Consider the following 15922-nt stretch of genomic DNA (forward strand, 5'->3'; position numbering starts at 1 on the left):
GCCTCTTTAGAAAAGCAGGGTTAGCCTTTGGTTTAGAAATGTCATTGCTACTAAGTTCTTTGTCGTGGGAAGAAAGAAAATTGAATGTTTTATTTAAACAGGTCATTAACAGTCAATACTTATTTGAAAAGGCCTGCTTCCAGAGGCAGATAAAAGCTCCCAATCACTAAGAATATCACTTGAGCACATCTAGGGCAAGATGTGCTGATGCGAGTTTCAGACCTTTGTGAGAGCAAGTCTTCACTCAACGCACCGGAGTGCGTGTGTCAGAGGCACAGCCACCGGAACCACACGCCCTTGTGCTTGCCGCACACACAGCGAGGCGAGAGCAGCACAAAGCACGCTGGATGGCAGGCCCGCTTTGAATTTTCCATTTTAGCGCTGGCAAGTGCGTATGAATGAAGATTAACCATTTTTGCATAAAGTGCCAAACCACCTCCCCATGGCAGCAGAATGCAAATGGGAGCAAAAGAGCAAAGGAGGGCTAAAATAAATGCAGTGGATCTCAGGCGCCGCAAGCAGCGGGGGGAGGGCGCACGCAGGCTCTATTAGCATTCATCTACGGCATGGTTTTTCTATTTAATTTGAAATTATTTCATTTCATAGGTCTCTGACGTGTTGAGAATATAAATAAATGTCTTTTTTTTTTCCAAGTGACCCAACGCTGGCTCCTGGGAAGCCCTGCCTCTGATGGCTGGGCTTTCGAGCAAACATGTGTTTCCATAGAGATGTGGGTGGCCCGGGCCTGTGCAAGTTCCCTCTTGTATCAGCAATTTAATTATGGTCAGTTCTTTCGAGATGCTGTGATGTCAACTCACATCTTTAAAACATGCCCATCCTCAGAGATGTCTTGGGAAAGGAAAAGGGGAAGTGGCCAATGTTATGAGATTCAGCGGAATAAATCCCACCCTCTCCAAGCACACCAGAATGGGCTCTCTCCCAGCAGATCCCATCGCCTGCTGAGGAAATCCCAAATCCCCAAGGGGTTCAGACAAAAGACCAAGCACAGTTCTCCTTCACACCCCAGAGCAGCAAGCACCTCACCACAAACTCTCCAAATGTTGAAAAAGAAATATGCGCTCGTTTCGTCTTTCCTTCCCCCAGCTCTCCAACTAGCTACGCGCAATTCCTACGGAAAGGGCCGTGTTTTTTCCTATTATCTGACATTTACTGAACATTACAATGCGCCAGGCTCTATGGGGAATTCTGGCAACGGTCACAAAGTAACACTTTTTGAACAGTGCACCCAGCACTGCTCTAAGCACTTTCCATGTACTATCTCAGTTAATTCTCCTAATAACCCCATGGAATATGTTATCCCAGAAAGCTAAGTACATACTCAAGTCACAGAGCTAGAAAGATGCTGAGCTGAGAACTGGACTGGACCTCCTGGCTCCAGAGCTCTTGCCCCCAAAGGAGTGTATACCGTTGGACGGAGACAGATGTGTACATAAACACACAAAAAAGACTCAGGAAATGAGAGTTGGAATTGACCTAGCTCAGGGCTCGGGGCGCAGCAACACTGGGGCTGTGATCTCCCCAGCTCATAGGTCTCCCCATCGCAGAGACCAGGTATGACTGAGGGTTAGCGGCAGTTTCACAGGTAGCGGGTTGGGGAGGTGGGCAGAGGCTGCATGATTTTAAAAACGTTTTCTAGCATCTTTTAAGGGAAAACACTGCATATTCATCCCCAAAGAAAACACACACTGTGGTTCTGCAATAAATCTAGACTGGCAAAGAGAAATCCTGAGAAAATCTGGCAAACAAGAGCTATGCATTCAGAGCCAACTCTGGGCGCTCATTTGTCATGGGATAAACGTGTGGTGGAGGGAGCCATCATCGTTGCAGGGCGCATTCTGGCTTCAAAACCCTCTGTTCCGACAAACTCACAACATTCCTAGTTCATTAAGCCGGAACTCTCTTAGTAAACATTTAATGATGTTCTCAAAGTAGCAGAGAAAGTCAGGTTCTTCCTACTTCCTTGAAATGTCACTGGCACAGGCTGAATACAAACAGTATATGATGTACTAATTCACACGGTGAAAGAAATACTAGGGAATGAGGCAGCGCCTTGGCATCCAGCAGCAGAGAACTCCCTGGCAGCCAGCCCCCTGCCCCGTGCCTCCCCCCACCTTCCGTATGCCTCTTCCCCCACCCATCAGTGTGCCTCCCAAGGTTTTCCAACAAAATCATCCTCAACTCACTTTTGAAGGTTTCCTGGTGTTCCAAATTAGGAATCCCAGCGCACAGCCCAACGACTGGCTTTCTCAGTAGGCAAAAGAGCCCTGTCCCCCAGCTGGCCCCATTTACGAACTTGGCTTTTACTGTGACCAACAAGTCATCTCAAAAGTGACGCAGACAGAGCCAGAAACCTGGGTAGGTGGCAGGATGCTGGGTGTGGCAGAGAAACCTGCTGGTGGCCTCAGGCACCTGAGGCTCAGAGAGACTCACCTTCGGGGAAACTGCTTGCTCCCTTTTGGTAAAACTGCCCGGTGCGCTTGCCTCCCAGCCCGTTAGTGAGTGCCCAGTTCTTCCCTCTTCTTATCTTGGGAAAGCCACAGCGTTAAGACTGAATTGGCAACCTTTACACTGCTCCGGAGGCTGAGACAGTACAGGCCGGGGCTGGAGTCACCGTTCCAAAGGTCAGTTTCTGAATATGGTCTTGGCTAAGGGCTTCTAATCTTCTAGTGACACCAGTACGGGCATACCAATCAATTAGCAAACATTCTGAGCACTGCGCCCGGAGGCTCCTCCCCCTTTTAAAACTAGTTCCTGGTCCTGGACCTAGCTGGAAGTATCTGCTGGCCAATGTTGCACTTAATGAATAATGTACTACCATGTCCGGGGGGGGGGGGGGGGGGTACAGACGTTTTGTGAATAGCTAGTGTGAGGAGCATGGCGGAGGGGTAACTGTTGGGGGTCAGATTGGAGAAGTCTTTCTTACCTGTTGGACCTGCTTCACCTTCAGGCCAGTTAGTCCGATACTTGCCACTTGTATTCTGGTTTGATGTTTTAAAAACTAACATGTCGTTGAACATGGTCTTAGGTGGTATTTCTCTGTAGGGTTAGGCCTCTCTTGGTCCCCATCTCGCTAACCACCCACAGGCAAAGTCAGCCAGGAAGTCCCTGTCGCATCTGTTTTAATGAAGGTGCCTCTGTCAACAACCGTAGTATCTTGGGCCCTTAAATGATGACAAAGAGGAACCACTGCCTATTTTCTGCTGTTTAGATTCATCCTTATCTTATATGGTAGAGAAAAATAAGTAATGACAGTTTACCAAATTTGAATCCCAAACTTGGCCTCTGACTAGTTTTGGGATTTGAGCAAGTTACTCAACCCCTCCATGCCTTCATTGCCCATCAGTAACATTAGAATCATAATAGTTAACTATCTTGTAGGGTGGTAATGAGGATAAAATGAGTTCACATTTGTAAAGTGAGGAAAACAGTGCTTGACACACTGCAAGTGCTACGAATAAAAAAAATATATATATATATATATGCTCCTTAGATTCCTCCTCAGCCTATGCGGTTGCTTTGCCCATCCTGCTCATTTTGCACATGAGAAACAGAGCCTTGAGGGGTTGTGGTCATGCGTCCAGGCAGTGATGGAGGCGGCCCTTGAAACACAGCCTCCTGACCACAGACTGCCCTCAGCGGGCTATCCTCTTCCCTCCTCACAGCCCAGGCCTGACTGTGGCACTGCTAGGAGGGATATAAACTCTTAGGGCTCCGTGCCCACAGGCTCATTTGTTTTCCATGCTCTTACGGCCGAGGCACAAGCAAAAGTAAATGCAAAACTCTAATACCTCTTCCCCGTAGAAGGGCTCTGAAACCCATGCCAGGTCACGTGTTCCTGCCTTGTGGCTACCAGATGCCATCAGTGCCCTCCCTCCCTAGCAACCAAATTCATAGCTAAGGTATTTGTCTTGTGAGGACAGTAAGCAATTACAGCATAGAAAGAGCACAGTTCAAATAAAATCTTAGAGCTACTAAGAGAACAACATAAAAATTACTAAATCTCTTTTCACACATTCTGATTTCAGGTAATTGTATCAAGATGGGTAAGAGAGACTTAATACGATTTTAATGTTTTTGAGTTTATTCTAATACAGTCACAGATAATAAAAACTCATCTTGACCATTTTATGACATGTTCAAAATTCTAGAGGTCATATTTATTATTCTAGTGAATTTCATTTCAATTTATAACTATAATAAAAAACAGGAATTTGTCACCTGGAATATGATGTTTTGGGAAAATTAATGAATACTTCAAAAAGGCTTCAAACATACAAGATATTAATAGATTTATTAAATTACAAAAATAATCCCTTTCTTTTAAAAAGCCTATCTCTGATAAATTCCACTTCTCCTTTCACTTTTCCAAACTACCTAGTAGAATGCCTTTGACAATTAATTGTTCAATAAAGACCTGTGGGAAAAGAGGAGTTAAGTGTCCTCTCGCTTCTCCAGTTTTCAACACCTAGGACTGGGTTATCATTTTAAATATTACCATTAAAACCAACACTGTCAAGTGCTGTTTTAGCCGCATCTCTTTACACGCCCTTCGATCCACGCCCCACCCTCCTCCTGCACATCGCCAGCCCCGCAAGGTTTCAGTCATTCTCAGAGTCCAGGTCTGATCACGAGCCCCCAAGCCCTCCTCCTGTCCCTGCATTGGACCCCATGTAGCCCATATCTTTAACCAGGTAACTTCCCCAACATCTTCTACTTCTTTTATTTCTTCTTAATGCAGAGACTTGTACTGGGGATAATCTGATCACCAGACTAGCCTATGCTCTGTTCAAAACAGAAAGGCTAAAATTTTACTTTGTTATACATTATGAGAAAACGAAAAATAATTGGTTTCCAACCCAACAGTAAACACATTTAGCCAGTAAGCTCAACTTTGTGTACCCCTGTAACTCCACCGATAGATACGGATCTTATTTGCTGGTGATAACACATGCATGCTGTGGGTTCTTTGCCAGCCTTCGCATGGCCTGGCCACGTACTCTTTTAGTTTCCAGCCTAAAAGGCCCAGGAGCAGACACCTCGGCATCTCTACCCTGAGCTCCGACCTGCCCTAGGGCTCAGCTCACACTGGGGAAGGTTTGGCAAGTATCCAGTGCTCATGATGGCCTGTAAGCTTTAGCAACATGTAGTTCAATCTCTTCCAACTCACTTTTCTAAAGATTGAATAAATCAAAGCTATTTTTGTACAGTAGTTCAAATATTGTATGGGCCTCTGGAATGAATATAATACCACATGTTATTTCCCTTTGGAAGGCTTTCTGTTAGTCATCCAATCTACCTTAAAGCAATTTGGAGGGATAAATGTATTAGGTTTTGGTCACTTGTTTGACTTAAGAGATCCATCTCTCGCAGCCTCGATTCCATTCATACCCATTTCTGGCAGACTGACAGGGGCAGGCCAGCAGCGTTGCCTGATTTGTTTACTAATGCTGAACATTTCCTCATTCAGCTGCAGAATGTGTCCTGGAGTGAGCGTGCTCCCCACAGGCTGGATTCTGCATGCGGAAGGGCGTCGTGCGTGTGTCCCTATGGGAAATAAGACTGAATGCCTAGTCTTTTTCCACAATTTACTTTAAAATAATCTTTTAAAAAAATTCCGTTAGAGTTGACATACAATATTATGTTAGTTTCAGGCATATAACATAGTGATTAGACATTTACATAACTTAAGAAGTGACCCTCCTGGTAAGTCTAGCACCTCACATCATGTGTAGTGATTACAGTATGGTTGACTACATCCCCTGGGCTGTACTTTACATCCTCATCATTGTTTTTTTAACTGGCAATTCGTACTTCTTAATCCCTCCCTTTGTTTCACCCAGCCATCCAACCGCTCTCCCAGCTGGCAAACATCAAAATGTTCTCTGTTTCCATTTTCTTTGTCCATTCTTTTTTTTTTTTTTGGTATCCACATATAAGTGAAATCATATGGTATTTGTCTTTCTCTGTCTGGCTTATTTCACTTAGCATAATACCCTCTAGGTCCATCCATGTTGTCCCAAATGGTAAGATTTCATTCTTTTTCACGACTGAGTAACATTCCATTGTATATATGCCTATTCTTGATGGTGTAGATTGTGGGCATGGGGTGTGTCAGAGCCAAGAGAAATAAGAATGCCAGTGACAGAATCTTACACAAGTCATTACGAAATGACTACAACCATGTTTACAAAAGGAGTTTCTAGAGAGGGGAGATGACTGGTTTAGGTGGGTTTAATCACGCTGGGGCTCTGAGAGGCGGTGCTCTTTTCCACTGCTTGGAGGCAGTGCTGGCAACGATGGGAATGGCATCTCAGGTAAGAGGAAGGGCAGAACCGAAACCTCTCTGGCAGGAACAAACAAGTCACGTCTGAGGCCGGAAAGCAAACCTACTTGCACTGTGCACAAGTCAGTCAGTAAATATTATTGGGAGTCCACTATGCATCTTGGCTACATGCAGTGGGTTAGCTCATTTCAATGCAGTATAATTTTAGGATTGACGGGAGATAAGATTAGTAGGCAGTAAGCAATTAGATGACATCAAAAGATAGTATGTAAAAAAGTGTTATGTGGTGTTGTTTCAATTATATGCTTGTCCTGTTTGTAATGAAGCAGAGAGATAATACCTTTGTTTCATTTTCCTCTTAGCAAATGGGAGAGCTCTTCTCACCCTCTTCCCACCCCCAATTCTTCGTCTTACCCCACTGCCATTGTTGCTTACAAAGTTCTGAAACTGGGCCTTATTTTCTCTGTTATTCTTGAAATGCTGTATTTTTTTAACCATTTCAACTTGATACAACTTGATTCTTTGTCCTTTTAGTTTTGCAAAAACGCATTACAATCTGACTAATAATAAACGCTTCAAAACAAATAAAACTACGCAGCTGAGTTTCACTTAACTCAAGGAAAGCAATTCATACGTTACATCAAAGATGTCATTTGGTTTTATTTTTACCCGGTGTTACATCTGGAGCATTTGCAACTACAAAACTCAAGTCTTGAAATAGACATAACCAGAAACTGAAAAGACACTCTTGTTGTTTTACTAAATGCTTAAAAAATGAGGAAGTATTAGTGAGGGGAAATGTCTTTGAAAAAATAATCTACTTTAAAAAAGTCTATTTCTGAATGACTGTCAGCCAGATTTGGTTTCATTTCTCATTTCAAGCTTTCGAATAATATGACTACACAAAATGAGATCATTCTAGATATCACATGAAAAATACAGGGTAAGAACTAAGGAAGGACTACAAAGACTACAAAATGGTCACAATTTTAGTTTAGCTTTTTAAAAATACTGAAGCTACGCTACATGATGGGGGAAAAATTTAGCTACAACAAAGTATTCTCCTTCAAACCTCTGAATAATCAGCCTCTTGCTTTATAAAAACTCTCATGTCTGATTACACTGCCATCACTTTAGCTAGAGCTATCATATATTGAGCATATTCATTCATTCATTCACTCATTCATTCATTTCATTCAGTGTTAATTTAACAAAGTGTACAGAGCATCTCCATTGTCCTAGGTTTGGGGGATACAAGAGAAAACATGACAAAATCCCCCTCAGGCACCATGCTGGATGATTTTATCTGTCTGTTTCACTGAGTCCTCACGATGCTCACTGTGAGTCAGACATTCCTTTCTCTGTTTTATAGATGGTCTCAGAGCCAGTCAACAGCAAGGCGGGGCTCAGACCTCTGAAACTGACTCTCAGGCTTGTGCTTATTCCATTAGTCTGCTACCATTGTTCTGGTTCAATGCAAAGACAGGGAATCGTGTAAAAATTATTTAGTGGGTTCATTCCCATTGAGAAATCTTAGCATTCACAAGAATTAGAATCCGAAATGTAAAGATGGCTTGGCAAAGAGCCATAAGGAACAGGAAAATTATCAATGGGAAGAATAGTTTACGTCAGTGTTGTAAATTTTCTTCTCCACTTCTCAGTGAGGACAGTCACCGGGGAATACACTTCCGCAGACCATTTTCCATATTCTTGCTCATCCTTTCTTTCATCTGCCATCTCATGGTCCCTTCCCTTTCTTCCTGTTACATCCGGTGTCTTTAAAAGGTGGGAGCAGTCTTAGGAGGTAGTGAGTCTCCTATCACAGAATTTGTTCAAGCAGAGGTTGGATGGCCACTTAATGGGATGCTGGAGAGGGCATTCACTCACAGTTCATGAAGATGGGAGACTTCTGAATCCTTCCAACTCCAGGATTCCAAAAGGGAAGATAATGTAGTCTATAGTTTTTCCTCAGTATTTAAGTTTCCCATGAAGCATCTGGAGTGCTCTCGTTCTGTCTTAGTCATGTTTGTCTGAGAGTGTGAAATGGAAACTGAAACCAAGTGAGGTCGAGCTGGTACTTGGCATACTCCCGGAAGTATTTGCTTTGGGCTTTTTGTGATGAGGAATCTGAGATTGTTATGGAAGAGCCTGTTGGCAGGCAGGGCCAAGATGGCCTCCTACTAGATGGCTTTGTTGTGGCTTATCACTTGAGGCAAAAGTCTAATGAAACTGTTGCCAGGAAGACACAAACAAACATCTTTTAACTGAGATTTTTGTTGACTTGGTTCATAACTCAATCTAACGCCCCTGGAAAGCACCTCCAGGTCTCACCTTACCCCCAGTCCTGCAGGCTGGTTCACCTTCAACACAACTCAACATCCATCCCTCATGACTTGTTTCACAGGGAGAGTCTAGTACTTTTCCACTCTTTGGGAGTTATGAAAGGACTCAGAGGTCTCCCATCTTCCTGACCTATAAGTGAATCTCCTTTGCAACATCACTAAGTGGCCATGGTTCAAACAAATACCATGGTGGAGACTCAGTGCCTCCTCATATGGCTTCTTCTCACAAGAGTAAATTCTTCGATAAAGTGGAGTCAACTGCCTGCCTGTAACTTCCCATGCAATGCTCCTAGTTCTGCCTCAGACACTCCATAAACCTAACCACTCGTGCAAAACAGATTTGTCTTAAGTATGCTTTCTCTATTCTAGCACAGAATCATTCACCAAAAAAACATATGTTAGAGTGGGAGAGGACTCATAGATACACAAATTATTTTGTGGATATTTCATATTGTCAGACCTTTAGAACTTTATTTTTGAGAGTTCATTCATTCCTCATATGACGGTATTAAGTCTTCTCATCCTATATATGTCTACATGTGTGTATATATGTGTATATATATGCATTATATGACTTTATTTTTTAATGCAGTCTAAGAATGCATTTTGTTGATGAGATCACACTATACATTGGTCATAACGAACCCATATTAAATAAAACCCTCAAACTTCCTCATCTGATTTATTGGTAAGTCCCACTTCCCCAATCTTCACTGTTACAGTTGATTTTTTGGAACTTAAATACATGAGTTTATATCTGGTTCAAGTTAATTTGGCCGATTTTCCAGGCCATTAGAATTCTCTTAATATCAAATCTATAACTTTTCACTTTAGCTGTACATTTCACTTTGGTCATTTACAAATTGACATAATTTATGCCATTAAGGGAACAATCTGGGCTTGAAAATCAGCTCTGCCACTTAAAAACTATGTGACCTTGAAGAAATTACTTAAACTCTCTGTGCTGTCGTTTACTCATTTATAACATGGAGATAAAAGTGTCAACTGCATAGAATTGCCATAAGAATTAAATACATATGGAGTAATAGAAAAGTGTTGGACACATAGAATTCTTACTATTTTCATCAACTTCATAATCGTTTGAGTCGTTGATAAAGACATATCTGGGGTAAAACACAAGTAGATGTCCACAGACCACCCCCTCTGATCTCATGGACCCATTCTTTAGTCCTCCGTTTGGGTTTGGTTAGGCGAACCTAGCTGTGAATCCACTTAACTCTTCTGTTATTCAGTTCCTATTTCTCCACTAAATCCGCAATGAAATCCTGAGATACTGTGAACACTGCTGTGAGGACATTCATACACATCGTCTCTACCACATTTTCTTCATCTTGTATTCCAGTTACTCTACTGAACAGGAAAATCACTTAGTCCTGCTTGACTTCTTGGTGCCTCATGATCATCACTTTTCCCTCCTAAGTGTCCTCAAAGTTTCAGAATACATTCCAAAATGTTACTGGGATTTGATGTTTTTTCTTTTTTGTCAAGCTCCAGGTTTGGGGGGATTTCTCCATTAGCTGAAATCCCCAGAGGGCTGGCTGAAGTGGGACAGTTTCAGGTGTGAGGTTCTCAGGCCTGCAGAGACCACCTGGGCCTGGAGACCCCGACCCACGACAGAGGGCTCAGGGCCTGGTGTTCTGCCTCCGTGGGCCTCCAATCCCTCCCAGTCACACTGCCTTCCACCCTTCCCACATGAGCAATCATAACGCTGGATTACAAGGCAAGAATAAGAAGATATGAATAGCCCTTGGTTTTTATCACCAGGGGTCCTATCCCTTTCTTGTTTTTTATTTTCTACAAAAGTAAAATAAAATTCTACAGTAAAAAATCATGATAAAAATAGTTTCAGTCTCAACAAAAATTATAATTATGTCATTATCAAAAAATGGGACCAATACACTTGACTTCACAAGCTTTCCAGTTTTCTATGTCTGGCATATTCACTCAAGTAGAATTTCATTTTCTGTAGGACTGTTCTTTGCCAGCTTTTAAGTCTCTTTTTGTTATTTTTAGCATTTTTTACATACTTCAGCTCACTCTGGACTCTAGGCTTTCTGACATGTAATGGAAGTATCTCTTTCTTTGGTATCTGTCTTTGGTTACGTACCTCCCCTTGCATTCTTCTTTAAACGGTCTTTTATGTTTGCAATTAATCTGAACATGCCCTTTGTAGCCACAGCCCTCTGTCTTCCTCATTTTTAGAACTTTCAAACCTCTAACTCTAATCATTCAAAATACTGGGGGCTGCTGGACTTGGTACGTGTGTGTGTGATTTATTGCGTATATCAGCTATGTGCTGAGTACTGTCCTATTTGCTAGGATAAAAAGATAAACATGATCGATGCAGCCCTGACTTCTAGAAGCTTAAAGTTTCGCTATAAATAGAGATGAGTACGAAGGCAATTATGATCCTTTGCAGGCAATAGGATATAAGATTTGAGAAGGGAGGTTTGAGGAGGGCTCGTAGAAAGGACCCTAAACTGAACTAAAGGGTTGGGTTTCTCATTTCTTTAGACATCTTCTTTTAGAGTCTCATACTGTACAATCACATCTACTCCTCCGAATAAAGACTATAACACATGTCTGGCTATATCCATCATCTGCTCCTTGATTATCCCAAAAGCTAAAAAGACATGGCCTCACAACCTTCCATGTGCTTGGCACACAGCAGACATTAAAAAATATTTATTGAATAAATGGGTAAATGTTCCTTCCACTTCTGTTTCACTAACCAATCTCTTTTTGGTTAAAATTAGATCCAAAATAACAGTTCCTTTCATTTTCTTGACCTTCTTAAGAGATGAAAATGTCAGTGAGGTGAACTGGTATCTGAGACCCTCTTTTCATTTAAACACAAATAAAAAACTTCTAGCAAATGCCCGAATAGCGTGAGTCTCTCATCACTCCTACTAATTACCTTCATGTCACTGCGGTAATGCTGTATCAGAAGTAAATCTCATCAATGCTGGGTATGGCAGGAGGTCTAAGTTCGTTTATTCACTCCGAACTATTTATTGAGTGCCTACTGTGTGCAAGGGATTCTTCTGGGCACTGTATCTTTTTCTTCCTCCTTCTAACCTCACTGCCCACGCGTCTGCCTCTCCTGGAATGACCCGATTCCTGTTCCAGAGGAACAACTCGTTGTCCTTCTGTTTCTTTTCTGTCAAAAAATTCTGCCTTTTTTAAAACTGTAGATTAGTTAAAATAGGGTTTCTCAATCTTTTGGCACTAAAACTTTTCTTATTTTCCTATGTCTTTTTTAAAGATTTTATTTTATTCATTTTTAGAGAGGGAAGGGAGAGAGAAAGAGAGAGAGAGAAACATCAATGTGTGGTTGCTGGGGGTCATGGCCTGCAACTCAGGCATGTACCCTGACTGGGAATTGAACTTGTGACACTTTGGTTCACAGCCCACGCTCAATCCACTGAGCTACGCCAGCCAGGGCTATTTTCCTATGTTTTTTGAAATATCAAATTAAATATAGTAATTTTAAAAATCAGAGCTATGAGACAAAGTACTACATTGTTTATAAACTATATCCTTTACAACCCACCATTAAGAATCATTGATTTTAATGATGGAAATAATTAACATTTTTAAAGAACATAGCCAAGTTTATAATATTATTCAGTTGATTTCCAGCATGAACAGTTGATCAACTGAGTGGGATCTGAGTGGGAACTCAGGTGCCACTCAGTGGCAACTGAGTGGGAACTTTAATTTATATACCCATATAACCCATATGTAGAATAACAACTGGAATTCACTTTTAATACTAAGACATGTAAATATAAGCATTCCTTTCTTAATTTCTTTAGTCTACTTTTTGCAAAATAATTTAAGTAATCTATAATCAAATGCAAAAGCTGTTCCCAAATAAGACACAATTTATTTTCCTTATGAAATAAAGACATACTCTTATTTTCTTGAAAAGTATAGATTTTTATCAAAGTTTTTGTGCAAAGAATTTGAGTCATCAAATCACTTTTATTGGCTGTGATTGGAGCTCAGAGTAACTTGTTAGTAGAAAAACAACAAATCCATTTGTCTTTGCTGTTTTCCTGATGTGCTGCTAACAGACCATGCTCTGTCCACACAAGGTCATGGCCACCTGACCTTGGAGAGGGCTTTGCTGAGTCAGTAGGTCAGAGATCATCATGGATTGCTAAATAAGCAATAACACATGAAAGTGATGAGGAGGAAAAAAATACCCCTAATGCTAATTAGCCTGTAAACTAGGCCAAATGTGGTTTTGTCCAAAAATGAAATAAATTTGGCATTGGTAAGCAAACTTTCAATGAAGAAGTGAGAATAAAAATCATTCATAGTGAATTTACTTAGAATACTGATGTTTTAGCCCATCAGGTACATCATTTCAACAATATTGATCAAGACTTTGCAGTAAAGTTCAAAAATAATGCTTGAGAAACTTCCAGTCTATCTTTAAATTTTGAATTAGTCACAATTACCAGGAAATGGAGAGCAAATTTTAGGAAAAATCAATAACACCTATAGAAACTTTTAGTAAATTACTACTTCAGATTATTACATATGTTAATGAAATAGCTAAACATATTTGATTTACTAGCAAGAAGTCCCTGAGACACGGTAATGCTTATGATTCCTATGATAACAAGCCTTAGAAAGGTACAAGGATGCAACCTCCAAAATGCAGAAGCTCAAATACACTCTTGCAGTTTGCCACAGACTCCTTCCTTCCCCCCGCAGTTAGCCCGGCAGACACGACGTGGGGCCATGGCAGTGGTTTACATTTGACACTCACACTGTCCATGGGCAATCAGCAGATTCTGCAATTTTTTTGTTTGCTACTGCTGTTCTGATCTAGTAGTTTATTTAATTACCTTCACTTAATTCTTAGTATAACAAAGGATTTCATTAACTTGCTTAAGGTAAAAAAGGAACATAAGAACAAAACAGTGGACATAAACAGAAGTTACTATTTTCTCAGGCTTCAAAGGCTCCTTTTGGAGTGCCACCCTGTAAATAAGAATGTCCTGCAGAATGAAAACCATTGGGTCAAGGACAGAAACAACACAAAAGCAGGTGTGAATCTGGTGACCATTGATGTACAAAAGTGAATGAATGAAATAACCAATCCATGTTCGAGAAATAAAGTCCTTGGCAGTGCTCCCAGCTTATAATGTACAAGACATGGTTCTGGATTCATGGTTTCTGAATGGCTAATGTGTTGCATTAGGATCCAGTATATTCATGTTGGAAACATGAGTGCATCATCTCAGTGAAATTTCTCTTTTTAGAAATGTGGAAACTGAGGTTCTGAGCATATAAGGAACTTGTCAAAAGTCACACAACTAGAAAGTGGAAGGGCTAGGGCTTGAACATAGATCTTTCCTTCTCTATTTATTCAAGAAAAAAAGTTTTTTTAGCATTTCCTATATACACAGATTTATGCCAAATACTCAGTAGAACTGTGAATGAAGTCTGGATGCTGGCGTGAGAGAATTTTGATTCTGGTGAGAGTTACCAGGCAAGCACACAGGACACCTGTCAACACTAGCTATTCCAGAGGAAGTACAGAGTTTTACGACGGCACTTTGACTTGGGGTGGGGGTCGGGGACAAATAGCCAAGACTAGGAAGGTCAAGGGAAGCTTCCAGATGGACGTTACATCTGAACTGGGCCCTGAATTAGCCAGAGGAATGGGGTAGGATGGAGAAGGTAGAAAGAGGAGGAACATGGTGCCAGCAGAACTCACCAAAGCCCAGATGCAAAAGAGATCCAGGCCTGACTATCTCTAGAACTGAATGAAGAGACAAGAGGTGAATCTGGAGAGAGGCCTGTGTCTCAGGTCATAGATCCTCAACTGTATCCTGGGGTAGCACGGTGTCCCTGAAGGGTCACAGCAAGGGAGTGACATGGCCAGGTGCGTGTTTCACAAAGAACGCTGGGGCAGTGCGGGGATCAGACTGGTGTGGGGGGCGAACGGAGTCTGTGAGCGCTTGATATTGGGAAGGGGAGGCCCTGGTCCATAGGAGGAAAGAAATGTCCTAGTAATCAAGACATAGCTTTCTGGTTTATTCATCATCCATATAAAAACCTTGTTAGCTGAATATGTCATTGTAGAGTCTGAGCATCTCTGAGCACACAGCGAAGGTCCAATGTAAGGGCCCCGAGGACTGAAAATCGGGCTGTGGAACACGGCCTCACCTAAAAAGTCCCGCCCAAGGAACCAGCTGACAGCAGCCCCAGGCAGCGGTCATAGCCAACCAGCGCCAGCCCAGTACAGCTGCCACACTCCCCGTGTCCCGGGATCCTTACCTGTAAACAGGGGTAATAATATCTCTTAATCCACTTCACAGTGATATTGTGAGGATACTCTCCCTTCCTCAGCAGGAAATGAGAGTAATAATATCTATTTCACAGCGATGCTGTGAGGATTACAAGATAACATATGTAAACACACACAGTTTCAGCACTTGGGTAGAAGGAATACAATTCTGTTGGTTTCTTTCCCTGTGATCACACAAAAGCTGTTCTCTGTGAAAATAACTGACTCGACAAAGAAGAGAAAAGTCTGTGGTTTTCACTGCATTTCCACCAGGCTCTACCGTATCGACTTCATAGAGCGAGTCAGCAAATGTGACACCGAAGATTCTCATTTTGGGGAAAATGTTCTCAGTCACTTAAGAAAACAAGGACAGAAACACACACACATTTCGCTTAAGTTAATAAACAAAATGATACACGGAGTTCATTCTTCCCAGCTGGCTCAGGCTGTGATGTGGAATGCCTGTCACTCCCTTACTGGGGTGTTGGCAGCTGGCCCTTCTCTCCTCTCTGCTCCTGCTGGGTGCCCACCTCTCTGCAGACCCCACCAGGCCTGCAGGCCTTTCTTCAGACACAGCAGAGGAGGGGAGTAAGGGCAGAAAAAGAGGAGGATAGCTTTGGGGGCGGGGAGACTCAGACTTGGTGGTATATGAAAGAGAACTCCCGCAATTGAAACATAAAATCAGTACATGATGAACCTGAGGAGAAATCTACATGGGCCCCTTAAAGCGACAGGGCCGACATAAAACTTGACCGTTGTCACTGACATAATCAAAGAAAGAAGTCTCTCAGCAACTTAAATATGGGCAAGGCACACTCCAAGAGTGCAAGCCTCGCGCGTCTGAACACTGGCAGGTCCAGGACATGTCACTGGGTTCCCTATGCCAAGTCTTCCTCACAGATTATTTTATGCTTACAGAAAACCCATGACACAGATCATTCTATG

At 42.0% G+C, this 15922-nt stretch overlaps 1 protein-coding gene across 6 annotated transcripts in view; it reads right to left on the reverse strand.

The window, feature by feature from the left end:
• The window catches only part of SPATS2L (spermatogenesis associated serine rich 2 like), a 163570-nt gene that overhangs the window by 93954 nt on the left and 53694 nt on the right, over window positions 1-15922 (reverse strand). The window contains exon 1 of one of the 6 annotated variants that reach the window (XM_036023120.1): window positions 2452-2648. The exons of 4 other annotated variants lie outside the window; for them this stretch is intronic. The gene's annotated coding sequence lies outside the window, so the exon portion shown is untranslated. Of the gene's footprint in view, window positions 1-2204; window positions 2228-2451; window positions 2649-15922 lie in introns of those variants that run through there. One more of the 6 variants, XM_036023121.1, reaches the window with a different exon arrangement.

Source organism: Phyllostomus discolor, chromosome 4, assembly GCF_004126475.2.
Source record: "Phyllostomus discolor isolate MPI-MPIP mPhyDis1 chromosome 4, mPhyDis1.pri.v3, whole genome shotgun sequence".
Lineage (NCBI taxonomy): Eukaryota > Metazoa > Chordata > Mammalia > Chiroptera > Phyllostomidae > Phyllostomus > Phyllostomus discolor.